Source organism: Glycine soja, chromosome 4 (assembly GCF_004193775.1).
Source record: "Glycine soja cultivar W05 chromosome 4, ASM419377v2, whole genome shotgun sequence".
NCBI lineage: Eukaryota > Viridiplantae > Streptophyta > Magnoliopsida > Fabales > Fabaceae > Glycine > Glycine soja.
The window spans coordinates 10,205,499-10,229,714 of NC_041005.1; the positions used below are offsets into that span (position 1 = coordinate 10,205,499).

At 31.4% G+C, this 24,216-nt stretch overlaps 1 long non-coding RNA gene across 1 annotated transcript in view; it reads right to left on the bottom strand.

Annotated features, from left to right (window-relative positions):
- Positions 1 to 1,570: 1,570 nt before the first annotated feature.
- Positions 1,571 to 24,216, bottom strand: part of LOC114408106 — a 54,560-nt gene continuing 31,914 nt past the window's right edge. Inside the window, exon 4 of the long non-coding RNA XR_003665814.1 lies at positions 1,571 to 1,609. This is a non-coding gene — a long non-coding RNA (uncharacterized LOC114408106). The remainder of the gene's footprint in view (positions 1,610 to 24,216) is intronic.

Below are 24,216 nucleotides of genomic sequence, written 5' to 3' on the forward strand. Positions count from 1 at the left end.
CTGATAAAAAAAAAAGATAATACAGGAAAGAGAGAAGGGCAGTGGCAGTCACAACATATATATAGAGAAGGGCAGCAGATAAAATTACAAAAACATTCAACACTAACAATGAACAAGTTCTGAGAGTTTAAATCACAATAAATACTTCAAAGATATCAGTCCAATGAAAGAAAGGTCATGTAGAGAGGCATGAACATATCAGTCCAATGAAAGAAAGGTCATGTAGACAGGCATAGCATAAGTTACAAATATACCAGTAATGCATACAACAACAATTTCAAATTAGTTTTCGAATCAAAGATATAATCAAAGTGCTTCCACAACAACGCCAATTAGCAGTAGTAAATGATAACCCTAAAAAAAACCATACAGAAATGAGCCACAGTGTATTTAAAGCCTTTTATCAACAATATGACTCTCACTTCATGGTGATACATTGACTCTCAAAAGACATTATACTGAGAGTGTATTTAAAGCCTTTTTCAGTCATTCTATCAAACAGCTCATGGACAATTTTTTAAGAATACATATCATACTTCTATCTAGTCAAACTAAAGCAATAACTAATTAATTTAATTAAACAGGGACCAATTTAGATGTGAATCATTAAAGGTAGATGATGGCATTCAAAGAATGATAGCGTCGGTTCAAATTTTAAGAAGAAAAAAAAACAATTATACTATATTTCAATTATAGACAATAACAGTGCCCATCTTAATACCACCACATGGATAGCAACAGAACTAGTAAAATTGCAACCTGCCTGTCCACCCATTAACCTAATTACCCAGTCACTGTAAAGTTTGAAATGCTTCCTTGTCCAGGTTTTTTTTTCAGCTTGCTTATATAGCTCATGCTTCCATTTATATTATGTTTTCTATTGGTCTTTCCTTTTTAACCTTTTGATTTCATTTAAGTTTGAGAATGTGTTCTACTTTTAAAAAGTTTGATATGTTAAAATATGTTCTACTTCTAAAGGCTTTACTAAGAGGATTTGAATTAGCTTCTGGTCTAAACATTAATTTTGGCAAAAGTCAGTTTGGGATTATAGGTGGTGGAGTCAATTGGGCTCTGGAAGTAGCTACCATTCTGCATTGCAGACAACTGGATTATCTTTTTTTTTTGGAAGGCAAAAATATGTATATTAATATTAAACAGAACAGTACCAGAGGTACTGAAAATAAAAGATACAAGACACAAAAGTGTCACCTTCCAAAAAGCAAAACAAACCCAACAATAACCCAGCACAAGGACCCCAATACATATAATCAGAAATTTAACCAAAGGCCATCATAAGATTGGTAGACCAATGGTTAAATGATGTATTGAAACCTTTCTCTCCACATTTTAGCCAGGACCAAGGTAGAATTAAGGCATCATCCAGCACCTTTTGAGGTTCAAAAGGAATGCCATGAAACAGCAAGGAATTCCTAAGCAATCAACAGACCTTTCTATTTCTATTTTTTACACATTTAAAACTCAAACATATAAAATAAAAAATATATAACAAACTAACAAAGATAAAGACAAAAAAAAAGGAAATATAAACTCACCTTAGTTGGTGCTGCTGCCCATCATTTCACTCTCACAACAAATAGGAATCATGTACCTGCATGAAAGAAATAATCACACAACACACAATGATCAGAATAAGCAAATGCATATAATTAAGCATGATACAATATCAATATTGATGGTAGTAACAATGACTTGTCAAAAATTTGGATGAAATTCAATATGTAAATCAAAGCTTTGTCCCTGAAACCCTCTGTGTAAATCAAAGCTATGTCCCTGAAACCCTCTATGTAAATTTGACAGCCTCGTCTCTCCCTTCCTGAAAACCCACTAAAAACTGCCTAACCCCCCTGCTGTTACTCCATAGTTTATTCTGCAATAACTGCTTAAGGCAGTTACATATGGTCCTAAATCACTACAGATTCAGTTACGATTAACCCTTTGTGCCTAACTAGGGTTTCGAAACATCACAACAGAGACAGACCATTGAACAATGAATTTTCATCATTAACATACAACAGAGACATACCTTCGATGGAAGCGCAGACACGAACTCCACAAACGCGAACTCGACAATGTGGTTGCAGTCACGGAAGCGCAGCCCAGTTTGCGACAAACACGAACTAAGGCAGAAGGAGAAACAACAATAACGCCCTGGGAGTACCCTTTCCAGGACTCTTTCCTTTCCTACTTTTCTTCGACCTGCGAAAGTGAGCAAATGTTAAAACGACGAATGCCTAATGTTAAAATGAAAGGACGTACCTCAATGGATAAGTGGCAAAGGCGATCTCCACAAACACGATCTCCACAATGTGGTTGCAGTCACGGAAGCGCAGGCCAGTTTGACACAAAGACGATCTCAGGCAGAAGGAGAAAGAAGAAGAACGATAAGGTTCAAGCGCGCGGGTTGTGCAATTTCATAAGTTAAATATATAATGATAACAACATCGGTTTTTTAAAAAATAACCGATGTTAACATCAACTACGTAACATTGGTTATAATAAAACCGATGTTAACATCAACTACGTAACATTGGTTATAATAAAACCGATGTTAACATCTACTCGATAACATCGGTTTTTACAAAACCGATGTTAACAACGGCATACTAACACCGGTTTTTCCAAAACCGATGTTAACTAAGTCTACTTATTTACAAAAATGCCATCGCGCTTTTGTTAACATCGGTTATGTGAATAACCGATGTTAAAGGTCCGATGTTATATGTAAAAATTGTAGTAGTGTAACAAGCTTAATTTTCCTATATTGTTCGTATATCTCTTGATTGGAGATATATTTGTATGTTCTTCTGATCACTTCGTACTTTCATATATATTTTTTATTGATTAAGACATCTAAAATGTTTTACTTTCATTGAGAGGGGAAAGGTGGAAAACTTACAGTAATGGTATAACAACCACTTTACCAACATCAATTCTATTTACAAAAGCAAGATTATTTTTATTTTCTGAGTTTGTTGATTTTCAGGGTTGGAAATTTATGTCCATATTAATTATTCTTATCTTCTTATTAACGACTATAGTGAAAATGTTCCCCCCTATTGAGAGACATGATATGCTCAAAAGGGATTCCGACATCTCATTATCATTTTATCAATTTTGATCGCCACATTTGTACATTTTTTTAATGTTGAGTCGCACATATTTTTCTTAACTTATTTATTAGAAATTCACACACACACCCATAAAATTAATATAAGCTCATATTAAATTTTTCACTACTTGTCTCAATCCACGTTAAAATCCCATTTAACAGAATAATATTTTTTATTACAAGTTATACCCTTCTTGGTAACGTGACTAAAGCTAGCATATTTTTATGCACTTTCTTTCCTAATTTCCTATCTAAATAGTCTTACATGAACAAAATATGAGTTGGATTAAGCCTTTATACTAGTGGTCATTTTTCACATTATTTTGTTTTAAATACAGGACAGGATTCAAGGACTTCACACCCCAAACTCTCAACGTATAAGTTTTGTGCAGCTTGAAGTCCGATAGTCATAAGTTTAATTTTCCTACATTGTTCGTATATCTCTTGATTGGTGTGAAGTCCTTGAACAAAATATGTGTTGGATTAGTGGTCGTTTTTTGCATTATTGTGTTTTAAATACAGGACAGGATTCCAGGACTTCACACCCCAAACTCACATAGTATAAGTTTTGTGCAACTTGAACTCCCATAGTCACAAGCTTAATTTTCCTATATTGTTCTTATATCTCTTGATTGGAGGTATATATGTTTATTCTTCTGATCACTTCGTACATTCATATATATTTTTTATTGATAAAGACATCTAAAATGTTTTACTATCATTGAGAGGGGAAAGGTGGGAAACTTACAGGAATGGTATCACAACCTCTTTACCAACTTCAATTCTATTTACAAAGGCAAGATTATTTTTATTTTCTGAGTTTGTTGATTTTCATGGTTGGAAATTTATGTCCATATTAATTATTCTTATCTTCTTATCAACGACTATAGTGAGAATTCTCCCCCTTATTGAGAGACATGATATGCTCAAAAGGGATTCTGACGTCTCTTTATCATTTTATCAATTTTGATCGCCACATTTGTACATTTTTTTAATGTTGAGTCGCACATATTTTTCTTAACTTATTTATGAGAAATTCACACACACACGCATAAAATTAATATCAGCTCATGTTAAATTTTTTACTACTTGTCTCAATCCACGTTGAAATCCCATTTAACAGAATAATATTTTTTATTACAAGTTATACCCTTATTGGTAACGTGACTAAAGCTAGCATATTTTTATGCACTTTCTTTCCTAATTTCCTATCCAAATAGTCTTACATGAACAAAATATGAGTTGGATTAAGCCTTTATACTTGTGGTCATTTTTATCATTATTTTGTTTTAAATACAGGACAGGATTCAAGGACTTCACACCCCAAACTCTCAACGTATAAGTTTTGTGCAGCTTGAGCTCCGATAGTCATAAGTTTAATTTTCCTTTACTGTTCGTATATCTCTTGATTGGTGTGAAGTCCTTGAACAAAATATGAGTTGGATTAGTGGTCGTTTTTTGCATTATTGTGTTTTAATTACACGACAGGATTCCAGGACTTCACACCCCAAAATCACATTGATTAAGTTTTGTGCATCTTGAACTCCAATAGTCACAAGCTAAATTTTCCTATATTGTTCTTATATCTCTTGATTGGAGGTATATATGTTTGTTCTTCTGATCACTTCGTACATTCATATATATTTTTTATTGATAAAGACATCTAAAATGTTTTACTTTCATTGAGAGGGGAAAGGGGGAAAACTTACAGGAATGGTATCACAACCTCTTTACCAACTTCAATTCTATTTACAAAGGCAAGATTATTTTTATTTTCTGAGTTTGTTGATTTTCATGGTTGGAAATTTATGTCCATATTAATTATTCTTATCTTGTTATCAACGACTATAGTGAAAATGCTCCCCCCTATTGAGAGACATGTTAGGCTCAAAAGGGATTCCGACTTCTCATTATCATTTTATCAATTTTGATCGCCACATTTGTACATTTTTTTAATGTTGAGTCGCACATTTTTTTCTTAACTTATTTATGAGAAATTCACACACACACCCAATGAAATTAATATAAGCTCATATTAAATTTTTAAATACTTGTCTCCATCCACATTGAAATCCCATTTAACAGAATAATATTTTTTAATACAAGTTATACCGTTATAGGTAACGTGACTAAAGCTAGCATATTTTTATGCACTTTCTTTCCTAATTTCCTATCTAAATAGTCTTACATGAACAAAATATGAGTGGGATTACGCCTTTATACTAGTGGTCGTTTTTCGCATTATTTTGTTTTAAATACAGGACAGGATTAAGGGACTTCACAACCCAAACTCTCAATGTATAAGTTTTGTGCAGCTTGTGCACCCACAGTCATAAGTTTAATTTTCCTATATTGTTCGTATATCTTATGATTGGTGTGAAGTGCTTGAACAAAATATGAGTTGGATTAGTGGTCGTTTCCGCATTATTGTGTTTTAAATACAGGACAGGATTCCAAGACATCACACCCCAAACTCTCATTGTATAAGTTTTGTGCAGCTTGAACTCCCATAGTCATAAGCTTAATTTTCCTATATTGTTCGTATATCTCTTGATTGGAGTTATATTTGTTTGTTCTTCTGATCATTTTGTACCTTCATATATATTTTTTATTGATAAAGACATCTAAAATGTTTTACTTTCATTGTGAGGGGAAAGCTGCAAAACTTACGGTATTGGTAACACAACCTCTTTACCAACTTCAATTTCATTTACAAAAGCAAGAGTATTTTTATTTTCTGAGTTTGTTGATTTTCAGGGTTGGAAATTTATGTCCATATTAATTATTCTTATCTTGATATCAACGACTATAGTGAAAACTCTCTCACCTATTGAGAGACATGATATGCTCAAAATGGATTCCGACGTCTTATTATCATTTTACCAATTTTGATCGCCACATTTATACATTTTTTTAATGTCGAGTCGCTCATATTTTTCTTAACTTATTTATGAGAAATTAACACACACACCTATAAAATTAATATAAGCTCATATTAAACTTTCAACTACTTGTCTCAATCCACGTTGAAATCCCATTTAACAGAATAATATTTTTTAATACAAGTTATACCGTTATAGGTAACGTGACTAAAGCTAGCATATTTTTATGCACTTTCTTTCCTAATTTCCTATCTAAATAGTCTTACATGAACAAAATATGAGTTGGATTAAGCCTTTATACTAGTGGTTGTTTTTCGGATTATTTTGTTATAAATACAGGACAGGATTCAAGGACATCACAACCCAAACTCTAAACATATAAGTTTTGTGCAGCTTGAGCTCCCAGTGTCATAAGTTTAATTTTCCTATAATTTTCGTATATCTCTTGATTGGAGTGAAGTCCTTGAACAAAATATGAGTTGGATTAGTGGTCGTTTTTTGCATTATTGTGTTGTAAATACAGGACAGGATTCAAGGACTTCACACCCCAAACTCTCAACGTATAAGTTTGGTATTGCTTGAGCTCCCATAGTCATAAGGTTAATTTTCCTATATTGTTCGTATATCTCTTGATTGGAGTTATATTTGTTTGTTCTTCTGATCACTTCGTACCTTTATATATATTTTTTATGGATAAAGACATCTAAAATGTTTTACTTTCATTGAGAGGGGAAAGCTGCAAAACTTACAGTATTGGTATCACAACCTCTTTACCAACTTCAATTCTATTTACAAAAGCAAGAGTATTTTTATTTTCCGAGTTTGTTGATTTTCAGTGTTGGAAATTTATGTCCATATTAATTATTCTTATCTTGTTATCAACGACTAGTGAAAACGCTCCCCCTGTATTAAGAGACATGATATGCTCAAAAGGTATTCCGATGTCTCATTATCCCTTTATCAATTTTGATCGCCACATTTTTACATTTTTTTAATGTTGAGTCGCACATATTTTTCTTAAATTATTTATGAGAAATTCACACACACACACACACATAAAATTAATATAAGTTCATATTAAACTTTTAACTTCTTGTCTCCATCAACGTTGAAATCCCATTTAACAGAATAATATTTTTTAAAACAAGTTATACCGTTATAGGTAACGTAATTAAAGCTAGCATATTTTTTATGTACTTTCTTTCCTAATTTCCTATCTAAATAGTCTTACATAAAAAAAATATGAGTGGGATTAAGCCTTTATACTAGTGGTCGTTATTCGCATTATTTTGTTTTAAATACAGGACAGGATTCAAGGACTTCACAACCCAAACTCTCAACATATAAGTTTTGCGCAGCTTGTGCACCCACAGTCATAAGTTTAATTATCCTATGTTGTTCGTATTGCTAATGATTGGTGTGAAGTGCTTGAAAAAAAAATGAGTTGGATTTGTGGTCGTTTTTCGCATTATTGTGTTTTAAATACAGGACAGGATTCCAAGACATCACACCCCAATCTCTCATTGTATAAGTTTTGTGCAGCTTGAACTGCCATAGACATAAGCTTAATTTTCCTATATTGTTCGTATATCTCTTGATTGGAGTTATATTTGTTTGTTCTTCTGATCACTTCGTACCTTCATATATATTTTTTATTGATAAAGACATCTAAAATGTTTTACTTTCATTGAGAGGGGAAAGCTGCAAAACTTACAGTATTGGTAACACAACCTCTTTACCAACTTCAATTCTATTTACAAAAGCAAGAGTATTTTTATTTTCTGAGTGTGTTGATTTTCAGGGTTGGAAATGTATGTCCATATTAATTCTTCTTATCTTGTTATCAACAACTATAGTTACAACGCTCCCACCTATTGAGAGACATGATATGCCAAAAAGGGATTCCGACGTCTCATTATCATTTTATCAATTTTGATCGCCACATTTGTACATTTTTTTAATGTTGAGTCGCACATATTTTCTTAACTTATTTATGAGAAATTCACACACACACCCATAAAATTAATATAAGCTCATATTAAACTTTTAACTACTTGTCTCAGTCCACGTTGAAATCCCAATTAACAGAATAATATTTTTCAATACAAGTTATACCGTTATAGGTAACGTGACTAAAGCTAGCATATTTTTAGTCACTTTCTTTCCTAATTTGCTATCTAAAAAGTGTTACATGAACACAATAGGAGTTGGATTAAGCCTTTATACTAGTGGTCATTTTGCGCATTATTTTGTTTTAAATAAAGGACAGGATTCAAGGACTCCACACCCCAAACTCTCATTGTAAAAGTTTTGTGCAGCTTGAGCTCCCATAATCATAAGTTTAATATTGCAATATCTTTCGTAAGCTCCTTCTGTATCTCTTGATTGGAGTTATATTTGTTTGTTCTTCTGACCACTTCTTACTTTTGCATATATATTTTTTTATTGATAAAGGCATCTAAAATCTTTTACTTTCCTTGAGAGGGGAAAGGTGGAAAACTTACAGCAATGGTATCACAGCCTCTTTACCAAGTTCATTTCTATTTACAAAAACAAGATTATTTTTGTATTCTGAGTTTGTTGATTTTCAGGATGGGAAATTTATGCCGATATTAATTATTCTTATATTGTTATCAACGACAATAGTGAAAATGCTACCCCCTATTGAGAGACATGATATGCTGAAGAGGGATTCCGACGTCTCATTATCATTTTATCAATTTTGATCGCCAAATTTGTACATTTTTTTAATGTTGAGTCGCACATATTTTTCTTAACTTATTTACGAGTATTCTTGTTTACAATGTTAAAATCGGCACATCTATTTTCTAGGTTTGAAATTCTTAACACAAGTAATTTTTCCCCTTTGGTTGACGCAAAAGGGACGGCAGCCCGAATTTCAAGATAAATACAGCATATGAAGAAATCTTGTTTCATTGAAAAACATATGAATAAGGATCTAATTGTCAAATCCATCCTTTTATTGGTTTTATGGGATATGACATGCCCGAAAAGGAAAATAATATTTCACCATTTTCTCAATTTATTTTACACACACACTCACGCAGACGCGTGCACACGCACAATGTCACTAGTCAAATTGAGATTTGTAGTCAAAATCAGTTTTATCTTACAATAACTCAATATCTGTAATTTGATTGAAATCCCTTTTGAGAGCAAGCAAAATATTAGTTATGAACATTTTCTGGAAGATGGTTGTGTACCAATTGAAGAAAAGGGATTTGGAGAGATTCACACACACACATAAAATAAATGTAAGTTCATATTGAATATGTAGCTACTTATGTCAATCCACGTTGAATTCACATTTAAGAAAATTATAATTTTTGTTTCAATTATACTCTTATAGGTAACGTGATTAAAGCTAGCTTATTTTTATGCAACTTCTTTCCTAATTTGCTATCAAAAAAGTGTTGCATGAACAAAATATGAGTTGAATTAAGCCTTTATACTAGTGTTCATTTTGCGCATTATTGTGTTTTGAATAAAGGACATGATTCAAGGACTTCACACCCCAAACTCTCATTGTATAAGTTTTGCGCAGCTTGAGCTCCCATAGTCATAAGTTTAATTTTCCTCTATCTTTCGTAAGCTTCTTCTGTATCTGTAGATTTGAGTTATTTTTGTTTGTTCTTCTGACCTCTTCTTACTTTCGCATATATATCTTTTTATTGATAAAGACATCTAAAATCTTTTACTTTCCTTGAGAGGGGAAAAGTGGAAAACTTACAGCAATGGTATCACTACCTCTTGACCAACTTCAATTCGATTTACAAAAGCAACATTATTTTTATTTTCTGAGTTTGTTGATTTTCAGGGTTGCAAATTTATGTCCATATTAACTATTCTTGTTATCAACGACTATAGTGAAAATGCTTGCCCCCTATTGAGAGACATTATATGCTCGAAAGGGATTCCGACGTCTCATTATCATTTTATCAATTTTGATCGCCACATTTGTACATTTTTTTAATGTTGAGTCGCACATATTTTTCTTAACGTATGTACGAGTATTCATGTTTGCAATGTTAAAATCGGCACATCTATTTTCTAGGTTAGAAATTCCTAAGACAAGTAATTTTTTCCCTTTGGTTGACACAAAAGGGACGGCAGCTCGAATTTATGATAAATATAGCATATGAAGAAATCTTGTTGCACTGAAAAACATTTGAATAAGGATCTAATTGTCAAATCCATCATTTTTTTTTGTGTTTTATGGGATACGGCATGCTCGAAAAGGAAGACATTATTTCACCATTTTCTCAATATATTTTACACACACTCACGCGAACGTGTGCGCAAGCACAATATCACTAGTTAAATTGAGATTTGTAGTCAAAATCAGTTTTATCTTAAAATAACTCAATATCTGTAATTTTATTGAAATCCCTTTTGACAGCAAGCAAAAAATTAGTTCTGAACATTTTCTCGAAGATGGTTGTGTACCAAGTGAAGAAAGGGGATTTGGAGAGATTCAAACACACACCCATTAAATAAATGTAAGTTCATATTTAATCTTTAGCTACTTGTGTCAATCCACATTGAATTCCCATTTAAGAGAATCATATTTTTTGTTTCAACTTATACTCTTATAGGTAACATGACTAAAGCTAGCTTATTTTTATGCAACTTCTTTCCTAGTTTGCTATCTAAAAAGTGTTACATGAACAAAATATGAGTTGGATTAAGGTGGTCATTTTGCGCATTATTTTGTTTTTAATAAAGGATAGGATTCAAGGACTTCACACCCCAAACTCTCATTGTATATGTTTTGCGCAGCTTGAGCTCTCATAGTTATAAGTTTAATTTTTCTATATCTTTCGTAAGCTCCTTCTGTATCTCTTGATTGGAGTTAGATTTGTTTGTTCTTCAAATCACCTCTTACTTTCACGTATATATTTTTTTTATTGATAAAGACATATAAAATCCTTTACTTTCATTGAGAGGGGAAAGGTGGAAAACTTACAGCAATTGTTGTCACAACCTCTTTACCAACTTCAATTCTATTGACAAAAACAAGATTATTTTTTTTTCCTGATTTTGTTGATTTTCAGGGTGGGAAACTAATGTCCATATTAATTATTCTTATCTTGTTATCAACAACTATAGTGAAAGCGTTCCCCCCTCTTGAGAAGCATGATATGCTCAAAAGGGATTCCGAGGTCTCATTATCATTTTATCAATTTTGATTGCCACATTTGTACATTTTTTTAATGCTGAGTCTCACATATTGTTCTTACTTATCTACGAGTATTCTTGTTTGCAATATTAAAATCGGAACATCTATTTTCTAAGCTAGAAATTCTTAACACAAGTAATTTTTTCCCCATTGTTTAACACGAAAGGGATGGCAGCCCGAATTTCATGATAAATACCGCATAGGAAAAATTCTTGTTGCATTGAAAAACATATGAATAAGGATCTAATTGTCAAATCTATCATTTTTTCTTTTAAGGGATACAACATTCCTGAAAAGGACAACTTTATTCCACTATTTTCTCAATTTATTTGACAGACACACTCACGCGGACGCATGCACACGCACAATGTCACTAGTTATTGAGATTTGTAGTCAAAATCAATTTTATCTTACAATAACTCAACATCTGTAATTTTATTGAAATCGCATTTGACAGTAGGCAAAATATTAGTTCTGAACATTTTGTTGAAGATGGTGTGTACCAAGTGAAGAAAGGGGATTTGGAAAGATTCACATACACACCCATAAAATAAATGTAAGTTCATATTAAATCTTTTGCAACTTGTGTCAATCCACGTTGAATTCCCATTTAAGAGAATAATATTTTTATTTCAACTTATACTCTTACAGCTAACGTGACTAAAGCTAGCTTATTTTTATGCAATTTCTTTCCTAATTTGCTATCTAAAAAGCGTTACATGAACAAAATATGAGTTGAATTAAGCCTTTATACTAGTGGTCATTTTGCGCATTATTTTGTTTTCAATTCAAGGACTTCACACACCAAACTCTCATTGTATAAGTTTTGGGCAGCTTAAGCTCCCATAGTCATAAGTTTAATTTTCCTATATCTTTCGTAAGCTCCTTCTGTATCTGTTGATAGGATTATATTTGTTTGTTCTTCTCACCACTTCTTACTTTCGCATATATATTTTTTTATTGATAAAGACAACTAAAATCTTTTACTTTCATTGAGAGGGGGAAGGTGGAAAACTTACAGCAATGGTAGCACAACCTCTTTACCAACTTCAATTCTATTTACTAAAGCAAGATTGTTTTTGTTTTCTGAGTATGTTGATTTTCAGGGTGGAAAATTTATGTCCATGTTAGTTATTCTTATCTTGTTATCAATGTCTATAGTGAAAACGCTCCCCCCCTATTGAGAGACATGATATGCTCAAAAGGGATTCCGACCTCTAATTATCATTTTATCAATTTTGATCGCCACATTTGTACATTTTTTTAATGTTGAGTCGCACATATTTTTCTTAACTTATTTACGAGTATTCTTGTTTGCAATGTTAAAATTGGGACATCTATTTTCTAGGTTAGAAATTGTCAAGACAAGTAATATTTCTTCTTTGGTTGAAACGAAAGGTTCGGAAGCCCGAATTTCATGAAAAATACAGCATATGAAAAAATCTTGTTGAATTGAAAAACATATGAATAAGGATTTAATTGTAAAATCCATCTCTATTTTTGGTTTTGTAGGATACGACATGCCCGAAAAGCAAAACATTATTTCACCATTTTCTCAATTTATTTTACACACACTCACGCGGATGCGTGCACACGCACAACGTCACAAGTTAAATTGAGATTTGTAGTCCAAATCAGTTTTATCTTACAACAAATCAATATCTGTAATTTGATTGAAATCCCTATTGACAGCAAGCAAAATATTATTTCTGAACATTTTCTCAAAGATGGTTGTGTACCATGTGAAGAAAGAGGATTTGGAGAGATTCACACACGTACAAACCCATAAAATAAATGTAAGTTCATATTAAATCTTTAGCTATTTGTGTCAATCCCCATTGAATTCGCGTTTAAGAGAATACTATTTTTTGTTTCAACTTATACTATTACAGGTAACGTTACCAAAGCTAGCTTATTTTTATGAAATTTCTTTGCTAATTTTCTATCAAAATAGTCTTACATTAACAAAATATGAGTTGGATTGAGCCTTTATACTACTAGTCATTTTGCGCATTATTTTGATTTAAATACAGGACAGGTTTCAAGGACTTCACACCCCAAACTCTCATTGTATAAATTTTGCGCAGCTTCAGCTCTCATAGTCATAGTTCAATTTTCCTATAGCTTTCGTAAGCTCCTTCTATATCCGTAGATTGGAATTATATTTGTTTGTTCTTCTGACCACTTCTTACTTTCACATATATATTTTTTTATTGATAAAGACAACTAAAATCTTTTACTTTCATTGAGAGGGGGAAGGTGGAAAACTTACAGCAATGGTAGCAAAACCTCTTTACCAACTTCAATTCTATTTACAAAAGCAAGATTATTTTTATTTTCAGAGTTTGTTGATTTTCAGGATGGGAAATTTATGTCGATATTAATTATTCTTTTCTTGCTATCAACGACTATAGTGAAAACGCTCCCCCCTATTGAGAGACATGATATGCTCAAAAGGGATTCCGACGTCTCATTATCATTTTATCAATTTTGATCGCCACATTTGTACATTTTTCTAATGCTGAGTCGCACATATTTTTCTTAACTTATTTATCAGAAATTCACACACACACACACCCATAAAATTAATATAAGCTCATTTAAAATTTTAACTACTTGTCTCAATCCACGATGAAATGCCATTTAATAGAATAATATTTTTTTATTACAAGTTATACTCTTATAGGTAACGTGGCTAAAGCTAGTATATTTTTATGCAATTTCTTTCCTAATTTCCTATCTAAATAGTCTTACATGAACAAAATATGAGTTGGATTAAGCCTTTATACTAGTCGTCGTTTTTCGCATTATTTGGTTTTAAATACAGGACAGGATTCAAGGACTTCACATCCCAAGCTCTCAACGTATAAGTTTTGTGCCGCCTGAGCTCCCATAGTGATAAGTTTAATTTTCCTATATTGTTCGTATAACTCTTGATAGGTGTGAAATCCTTGAACAAAATATGAGTTGGATTAGTGGTCATTTTTCGCATTATTGTGTTTTAAATACACGACAGGATTCAAGGACTTCACACCCCAAATTCTCATTGTATAAGTTTTGTGCAGCTTGAACTCCCATAGTCACAAGCTTAATTTTCCTATATTGTTCGTATATCTCTTGATTGGTGTGAAGTCCTTGAACAAAATATGAGTTGGATTAGTGTTCGTTTTTCACATTATTGTGTTTTAAATACAGGACAGGTTTCAAGGACTTCCCACCCCAAACTCTCATTATATAAATTTTGCACAGCTTGAGCTCTCATAGTCATAAGTTCAATTTTCCTATATCTTTCGTAAGCTGCTTCTCTATCTGTTGATTGGAGTTATATTTGTTTGTTCTTCTGACCACTTCTTACTTTCGCATATATATTTTTTATTGATAAAGACATCTAAAATGTTTTACTTTCATTGAGAGGGGAAAGGTGGAAAACTTACAGCAATGGTATCACAACCTCTTTACCAACTTCAATTCTATTGACAAAGGCCAGATTATTTTTGTATTCTGAGTTTGTTGATTTTCAGGATGGGAAATTTATGTCGATATTAATTATTCTTATATTGTTATCAACGACTATAGTGAAAATGCTACCCCCTATTGAGAGACATGATATGCTGAAAAGGGATTCCGACGTCTCATTATCATTTTGTCAATTTTGATCGCCAAATTTGTACATTTTTTTAATGTTGAGTCGCACATATTTTTCTTAACTTATTTACGAGTATTCTTGTTTACAATATTAAAATCGGCACATCTATTTTCTAGGTTTGAAATTCTTAACACAATTAATTTTTCCCCTTTCGTTGACGTGAAAGGGACGGCAGCCCGAATTTCAAGATAAATACAGCATACGAAGAAATCTTGTTTCATTGAAAAACATATGAATAAGGATCTAATTGTCAAATCCATCCTTTTATTGGTTTTATGGGATACGACATGCCCGAAAAGGAAAATAATATTTCACCATTTTCTCAATTTATTTTAGAGACACACTCACGCGGACGCGTGCACACGCCCAATATCACTAGTTAAATTGAGATTTGTAGTCAGAATCAGTTTTATCTTACAATAACTCAATATCTGTAATTTTATAGAAATCCCATTTTACAACAAGCAAAATATTAGTTCTGAACATTTTCTCGTAGATGGTTATGTACCAAGTGAAGAAAGCGGATTTGGAGAGATTCACACACACACCCATAAAATAAATTAAAGTTCATATTAAATCTTTAGCTACGTGTGTTAATCCATGTTGAATTCCCATTTAAGAGAAAAATATTTTTTGTTTCAACTTATACTCTTACAGGTTACGTGACTAAAGCTAGCATATTTTTATGCAACTTCTTTCCTAATTCGCTATCTAAAAAGTGTTACATGAACAAAATTTGAGTTGAATTAAGCCTTTATACTAGTGGTCATTTTGCGTATTTTTTTATTTTAAATAAAGGACAGGATTCAAGTACTTCACACCCCAAACTCTCATTGTATAAGTTTTGCGCAGCTTGAGCTCCCATAGTCATAGGTTTAATTTTCGTATATCTTTCGTAAGCTCCTTCTGTATCTGTTGATTGGAGTTATATTTGTTTGTTCTTTTGACCACTTCTTACTTTTGCATATATATTTTTTATTGATAAAGACAACTAAAATCTTTTACTTTCGTTGAGAGGGGAAAGGTGGAAAACTTACAGCAATGGTAGCTCAACCTCTTTACCAACTTCAATTCAATTTACTAAAGCAAGATTATTTTTGTTTTCTGAGTATGTTGATTTTCAGAGTGGGAAGATTATGTCCGTGTTAGTTATTCTTACCTTGTTATCAATGACTATTGTGAAAATGCCCCCCTTATTGAGAGACATGAAATGCTCGAAATGGATTCCGACTTCTCATTATCATTTTATCAATTTTGATCGCCACATTTGTACAATTTTTTAATGTTGAGTCGCACATATTTTTTTTAACTTATTTACGAATATTGTTGTTTGCAATGTTAAAATTGGCACATCTATTTTCAAGGTTAGAAATTCTTAACACAAGTAATTTTTCCCCTTTGGTTGACACAAAAGGCTCAACAGCCCGAATTTCATGATAAATACAACATATGAAAAAATATTGTTGCATTGAAAAACATATGAATAAGGATCTAATTGTAAAATCCATCTCTTTTTTTGGTTTTATGGGATACGACATGCCCGAAAAGCAAAACATTATTTCACCGTTTTGTCAATTTATTTTACACACACACTCACGCGGACGCGTGCACACACACAATGTCACTAGTTAAATTGAGATTTGAAGTTAAAATCAGTTTTATCTTAGAATAACTCAATATCTGTAATTTGATTGAAATCCCTTTTGACAGCAAGCAAAATATTAGTTATGAACATTTTCTGGAAGATGGTTGTGTACCAATTGAAGAAAAGGGATTTGGAGAGATTCACACACACACATAAAATAAATGTAAGTTCATATTGAATATGTAGCTACTTGTGTCAATCCACGTTGAATTCCCATTTAAGAGAATCATATTTTTTGTTTCAACTTATACTCTTATAGGTAACGTGACTAAAGCTAGCTTATTTTTATGCAACTTCTTTCCTAATTTGCTATCAATAAAGTGTTACATGAACAAAATATGAGTTGGATTAAGGTGGTCATTTTTTGCATTATTTTGTTTTTAATAAAGGACAGGATTCAAGGACTTCACACACCAAACTCTCATTGTATAAGTTTTGCACAGCTTGAGCTCTCATAGTCATAAGTTGAATTTTTCTATATCTTTCGTAAGCTCCTTCTGTATCTCTTGATTGGAGTTAGATTTGTTTGTTCTTCAAATCACCTCTTACTTTCACATATATATCTTTTTATTGATAAAGACATATAAAATCCTTTACTTTCATTGAGATGGGAGAGGTGGAAAACTTACAGCAATTGTTGTCACAACCTCTTTACCAACTTCAATTCTATTGACAAAAACAAGATTATTTTTTTTTCCTGATTTTTTTTATTTTCAGGGTGGGAAATTATTGTCCATATTAATTATTCTTATCTTGTTATCAACAACTATAGTGAAAATGTTCCCCCCCCTTGAGAAGCATGATATACTCAAAAGGGATTCCGACGTCTCATTATAATTTTATCAATTTTGATTGCCACAGTTGTACATTTTTTTAATGCTGAGTATCACATATTGTTCTTAACTTATCTACGAGTATTCTTGTTTGCAATATTAAAATCGGAACATCTATTTTCTAAGCTAGAAATTCTTAACACAAGTAATTTTTTCCCCATTGTTTAACACGAAGGGGATGGCAGCCCGAATTTCATGATAAATACCGCATAGGAAAAATTCTTGTTGCATTGAAAAACATATGAATAAGGATCTAATTGTCAAATCTATCTTTTTTTCTTTTAAGGGATACGACATTCCTGAAAAGGAAAACTTTATTCCACCATTTTCTCAATTTATTTGATAGACACACTTACACGGACGCATGCACACGCACAATGTCACTAGTTATTGAGATTTGTAGTCAAAATCAATTTTATCTTACAATAACTCAACATCTGTAATTTTATTGAAATCACATTTGACAGCAGGCAAAATATTAGTTCTGAACATTTTCTTGAAGATGGTTGTGTACCAAGTGAAGAAAGGGGATTTGGAGAGATTCACATACACACCCATAAAATAAATGTAAGTTCATATTAAATCTTTAGCAACTTGTGTCAATCCACGTTGAATTCCCATTTAAGAGAATAATATTTTTATTTCAACTTATACTCTTACAGCTAACGTGACTAAAGCTAGCTTATTTTTTTGCAATTTCTTTCCTAATTTGCTATCTAAAAAGCGTTACACGAACAAAATATGAGTTGAATTTAGCCTTTATACTAGTGGTCATTTTGCGCATTATTTTGTTTTCAATTCAAGGACTTCACACACCAAACTCTCATTGTATAAGTTTTGCGCAGCTTGAGCTCCCATAGTCATAAGTTTAATTTTCCTATATCTTTTGTAAGCTCCTTCTGTATCTGTTGATTGGAGTTATATTTGTTTGTTCTTCTCACCACTTCTTACTTTCACATATATATTTTTTTTATTGATAAAGACAACTAAAATCTTTTACTTTCATTGAGAGGGGGAAGGTGGAAAACTGACAGCAATGGTAGCACAACCTCTTTACCAACTTCAATTCTATTTACTAAAGCAAGATTGTTTTTGTTTTCTGAGTATGTTGATTTTCAGGGTGGGAAATTTATGTCCATGTTAGTTATTTTTATCTTGTTATCCACGACTATAGTGAAAACCCTCCCCCCCTATTGAGAGACATGATATGCTCAAAAGGGATTCTGACGTCTAATTATCATTTTATCAATTTTGGTCGCCACATTTGTACATTTTTTTAATGTTGAGTTGCACATATTTTTCTTAAGTTATTTACGAGTATTCTTGTTTGCAATGTTAAAATTGGGACATCTATTTTCTAGGTTAGAAATTCTCAACACAAGTAATATTTCTCCTTTGGTTGAAACGAAAGGTTCGGAATCTCGAATTTCATGATAAATACAGCATATGAAAAAATCTTGTTGAATTGAAAAACATATGAATAAGGATTCAAATGTAAAATCCACATCTATTTTTGATTTTGTAGGATACGACATGCCCGAAAAGGAAAACATTATTTCACCATTTTCTCAATTTATTTTACACACACTCACGCGGACGCGTGCACACGCACAACGTCACCAGTTAAATTGAGATTTGTAGTCCAAATCAGTTTTATCTTACAATAAATCAATATCTGTAATTTGATTGAAATCCCTATTGACAGGAAGCAAAATATTAGTTCTGAACATTTTCTCATAGATGGTTGTGTACCATGTGAATACTATTTAAGAGAATACTATTTTTTGTTTCAACTTATACTATTACAGGTAACGTGACCAAAGCTAGCTTATTTTTATACTTTGCTAATTTTCTATCAAAATAGTCTTACATGAACAAAATATGAGTTGGATTAAGCCTTTATACTACTAGTCATTTTGCGCATTATTTTGTTTTAAATACAGGACAGGATTCAAGGACTTCACACCCCAAACTCTCATTGTATAACTTTTTCGAAGCTTGAGCTCTCATAGTCATAAGTTCAATTTCCCTATATCTTTCGTAAGCTCCTTCTATATCCGTTGATTGGAGTTATATTTGTTTGTTCTTCTGCCACTTCTTACTTTCACATATATATTTTTTTATTGATAAAGACAACTAAAATCTTTTACTTTCATTGAGAGGGGGAAGGTGGAAAACTTACAGCAATGGTAGCAAAATCTCTTTACCAACTTCAATTCTATTTACAAAAGCAAGATTATTATTATTTTCAGAGTTTGTCGATTTTCAGGGTTGGAAATTTATGTCCATATTAATTATTCTTTTCTTGCTATCAACGACTATAGTGAAAACGCTCCCCCCTATTGAGAGACATGATATGCTCAAAAGGGATTCCGACGTCTCATTATCATTTTACCAATTTTGATCACCACATTTGTACTTTTTTTAATTTTGAGTCGCACATATTTTTCTTAACTTATTTATGAGAAATTCACACACACAGACACCCATAAAATTAATATAAGCTCATTTAAAATTTTAACTACTTGTCTCAATCCATGATGAAATTCCATTTAATAGAATAATATTTTTTTTATTACAAGTTATACTCTTATAGGTAACATGGCTAATACTAGCATATTTTTATGGAATTTCTTTCCTAATTTCCTATCTAAATTGTCTTACATGAACAAAATATGAGTTGGATTAAGCCTTTATACTAGTGGTCATTTTTCGCATTATTTTGTTTTAAATACAGCACAGGATTCAAGGACTTCCCACCCCAAACTCTCATTGTATAAATTTTGTGCAGCTTGAGCTCTCATAGTCATAAGTTCAATTTTCCTATATCTTTTGTAAGCTGCTTCTCTATCTGTTGATTGGAGTTATATTTGTTTGTTCTTCTGACCATTTCTTATTTTCGCATATATATTTTTTATTGATAAAGACATCTAAAATGTTTTACTTTCATTGAGAGGGGAAAGGTGGAAAACTTACAGCAATGGTATCACAACCTCTTTACCAACTTCAATTCTATTGACAAAGGCAAGATTATTTTTATTTTCTGAGTTTGTTGATTTTCAGGGTTGGAAATTTATGTCCATATTAATTATTCTTTTCTTGCTATCAACGACTATAGTGAAAACGCTCCCCCCTATTGAGAGACATGATATGCTCAAAAGGGATTCCGACGTCTCATTATCATTTTACCAATTTTGATCGCCACATTTGTACTTTTTTTTAATTTTGAGTCGCACATATTTTTCTTAACTTATTTATGAGAAATTCACACACACAGACACCCATAAAATTAATATAAGCTCATTTAAAATTTTAACTACTTGTCTCAATCCACGATGAAATGCCATTTAATAGAATAATATTTTTTTTATTACAAGTTATACTCTTATAGGTAACATGGCTAATGCTAGCATATTTTTATGGAATTTCTTTCCTAATTTCCTATCTAAATTGTCTTACATGAACAAAATATGAGTTGGATTAAGCCTTTATACTAGTGGTCATTTTTCGCATTATTTTGTTTTAAATACAGCACAGGATTCAAGGACTTCCCACCCCAAACTCTCATTGTATAAATTTTGCGCAGCTTGAGCTCTCATAGTCATAAGTTCAATTTTCCTATATCTTTTGTAAGCTGCTTCTCTATCTGTTGATTGGAGTTATATTTGTTTGTTCTTCTGACCATTTCTTACTTTCGCTTATATATTTTTTAATGATAAAGACATCTAAAATGTTTTACTTTCATTGAGAGGGGAAAGGTGGAAAACTTACAGCAATGGTATCACAACCTCTTTACCAACTTCAATTCTATTGACAAAGGCAAGATTATTTTTATTTTCTGAGTTTGTTGATTTTCAGGGTTGGAAATTTATGTCCATATTAATTATTGTTATCTTCTTATCAGCGACTATAGTGAAACTGCTCCCCCTATTGAGAGACATGATATGCTCAAAAGTGATTCCGACATCTCATTATTATTTTATCAATTTAGATTACCACATTTGTACATTTTTTTAATGTTGAGTCGCACATATTTTTCTTAACTTATTTATTATAAATTCACACACACACCCATAAAATTAATGTAAGCTCATGTTAAATTTTTAACTACGTGTCTCAATCCACGTTGAAATCTCATTTAACAGAATAATATTTTTTATTACAAGTTATACCCTTATTGGTAACGTGACTAAAGCTAGCATATTTTTATGCACTTTCTTTCCTAATATCCTATCTAAATAGTCTTACATGAACAAAATATGAGTTGGATTAAGCCTTTATACTAGTGGTGATTTTTCGCATTATTTTGTTTTAAATACAGGACAGGATTCAAGGACTTCATACCCCAAACTCTCAACGTATAAGTTTTGTGCAGCTTGAGCTCCCATAGTCATAAGTTTAATTTTTCTATATTGCTCGTATATCTCTTAATTGGTGTGAAGTCCTTGAACAAGATATGAGTTGGATTTGTGATCATTTTTCGCATTGTTGTGTTTTAAATACACGACATGATTCAAGGACTTCACACCCCAAACTCTCATTGTATAAGTTTTGTGCAGCTTTAACTCCCATAGTCACAAGCTTTATTTTCCTATATTGTTTGTATATCTCTTGATTGGAGGTATATTTGTTTGTTCTTCTGATCACTTCGTACTTTCATATATATTTTTTATTGATAAAGACATCTAAAATGTTTTACTTTCATTGAGAGGGGAAAGGTGGAAAAGTTACAGTCATGGTATAACAACCACTTTACCAACTTCAATTCTATTTACAAAAGCAAGATTATTTTTATTTTCTGAGTTTGTTGATTTTCAGGGTTGGAAATTTATGTCCATATTAATTATTCTTATCTTGTTATCAAAAACTATTGTGAAAATTGTTGGTAAATATTTGTTTTTTAATTTAAATTTATAAATATATACTAATTCCATTTTATAAAATAAAATATTTGTTTGAGATTTTCTTAAGATTTTGTTTTAATGCGTCAATTAGTTTGTTAGATTTGTTTTGACAACTGTAGGTTAGTTTCCAACGGTCATATTTCCAACGGTCATATTTTGTTTGTTGCTTAAGGTGATCTGTGTCTATATATTCTCTTTCCTCCTTTCTAAAAGCATGACAGAGCTATAGTCTCATCCCTTTTCACAAAATTTTCTATTTCTTTTCTTATAAAATAATTTATTTCTTGAGAGTAAGAGCATTGGTGTTCAAAAGGTTTGGGGATCCTTTCGCTGCACACGATCGGAACCAACGGGTTGTCGTATCTTGGGAGAGAAGCGCAATCAGAATGTCTTACCCATGCAGTGTGGGCGTTTTCTCTCTAAGGATAGCATTTACGTGCTTCCACCCAGGCTATTTAATTCTTTTCCTTGATTTAATTTTTCATTGTGCTCATTGTATGATATAATGCATTATTTATGTGACGTCAATTAAATTTATTTTGCTACTGTTATTTTATTATTTAATTCAAGACTGTGCATCTTCTTCGTATTTATTTTCCTTCATTTTTATTTTATTTTTCCAACAGTCTTAGAGAGAAAAATTAGTTATCACTTTCTTCTTGCATAGTCTTTTTTGCAGTAGCATTTTATTTTACCAAAATATCAGTCATGAATATGATTGACTCCCCTTTTAGTAAGTCTGAAAAATTAATGGATGAAGACACAATGTATTATGCTTTATTAAAAATGTGTTATTATATTATTTCATTTCCTTAAATTTTACATTAGTGAGAGATTGTTGAAAAATATTTTCTTATAATTTGAAATTTAAAATATATTTTCTTCATTAATGATGGTTTTGAAGAGAAAATGCTTTTAGAATTAGTTTATGTGAAAAACTAAAAGCATACTTCTAATTTCATTCCTATATGATTAGAAAACTATCTTTTACTTGGTCAAATGATCCTGTGAACACAAGTCTTTAAAATCAGGACATTTGTTGTTTGGTTTTTAATTTTTATTGTTTAACGTTATTATTACTACGACAAGTATTTTGTTGCTACATGTTGACTGATTGTTTCTTTATATATAACTCATTGATAAAAGATAAGCCTGTGAAAATATAACACACAAAAACATTAAAATAAACACTTTGGTGAAGTTTTATATTTTGTTTGTCGTATTCTTAATAGAGTACCTTATAAAAAAAATTTAAAAAAATCTTTATGAGCTATGGAGAAAAAGAGAATCAAATCTGAAATATCTTAAAGTGTGGGGGTGTCTAGTAAAGGTTAATATCCCTATTAATAAGAAAAGGAAAATTGAAAAAAAAAATATTAATTATATTTTGTTGGATATTTTTTACATAATACTACTTATAGATTCTTAGTTATTAATTCAGAAGTATCTGAAATTTCTAATGGTACTATTATGGAGTCTAGAGATGTGACTTTCTTTGAAAATATTTTTTCTTGAAAAATAAATTGTTAAATCTTTGTATGGTTTGAAACAAGCTCCAAAGCATTGACACAAAAATTTGATTAAGTTATTCTTTTGTATGATTTTCAAATTAATGATAGTGATAAATGTGTGTATGTGAAACAATTTAAGAATAATGAACGTGTCATTTTATGTTTGTATCTGAATAACCTATTGATATTTGGTAGTAAATGAATTTCATAAATGATGTGAAGTTTTTCTTGTCTAGAAATTTTGATATGAAAGACCTTGGTTGTGTAGATGTGATTTTGGGTATTAAGCTTATAGAGAAAAATGATGGTATGATTTTTTATCCAATCTTATTATGTTGAAAAGCTATATATTAAAGAAGTTTAATCATTTTGATGTGAAACATGTTTCTGCTCCTTATGACTCAACTATTGAGTTAAAAAAAAAAGTTTGAGTAAACTAATTTTTTTTTACATGAATATTCTCAA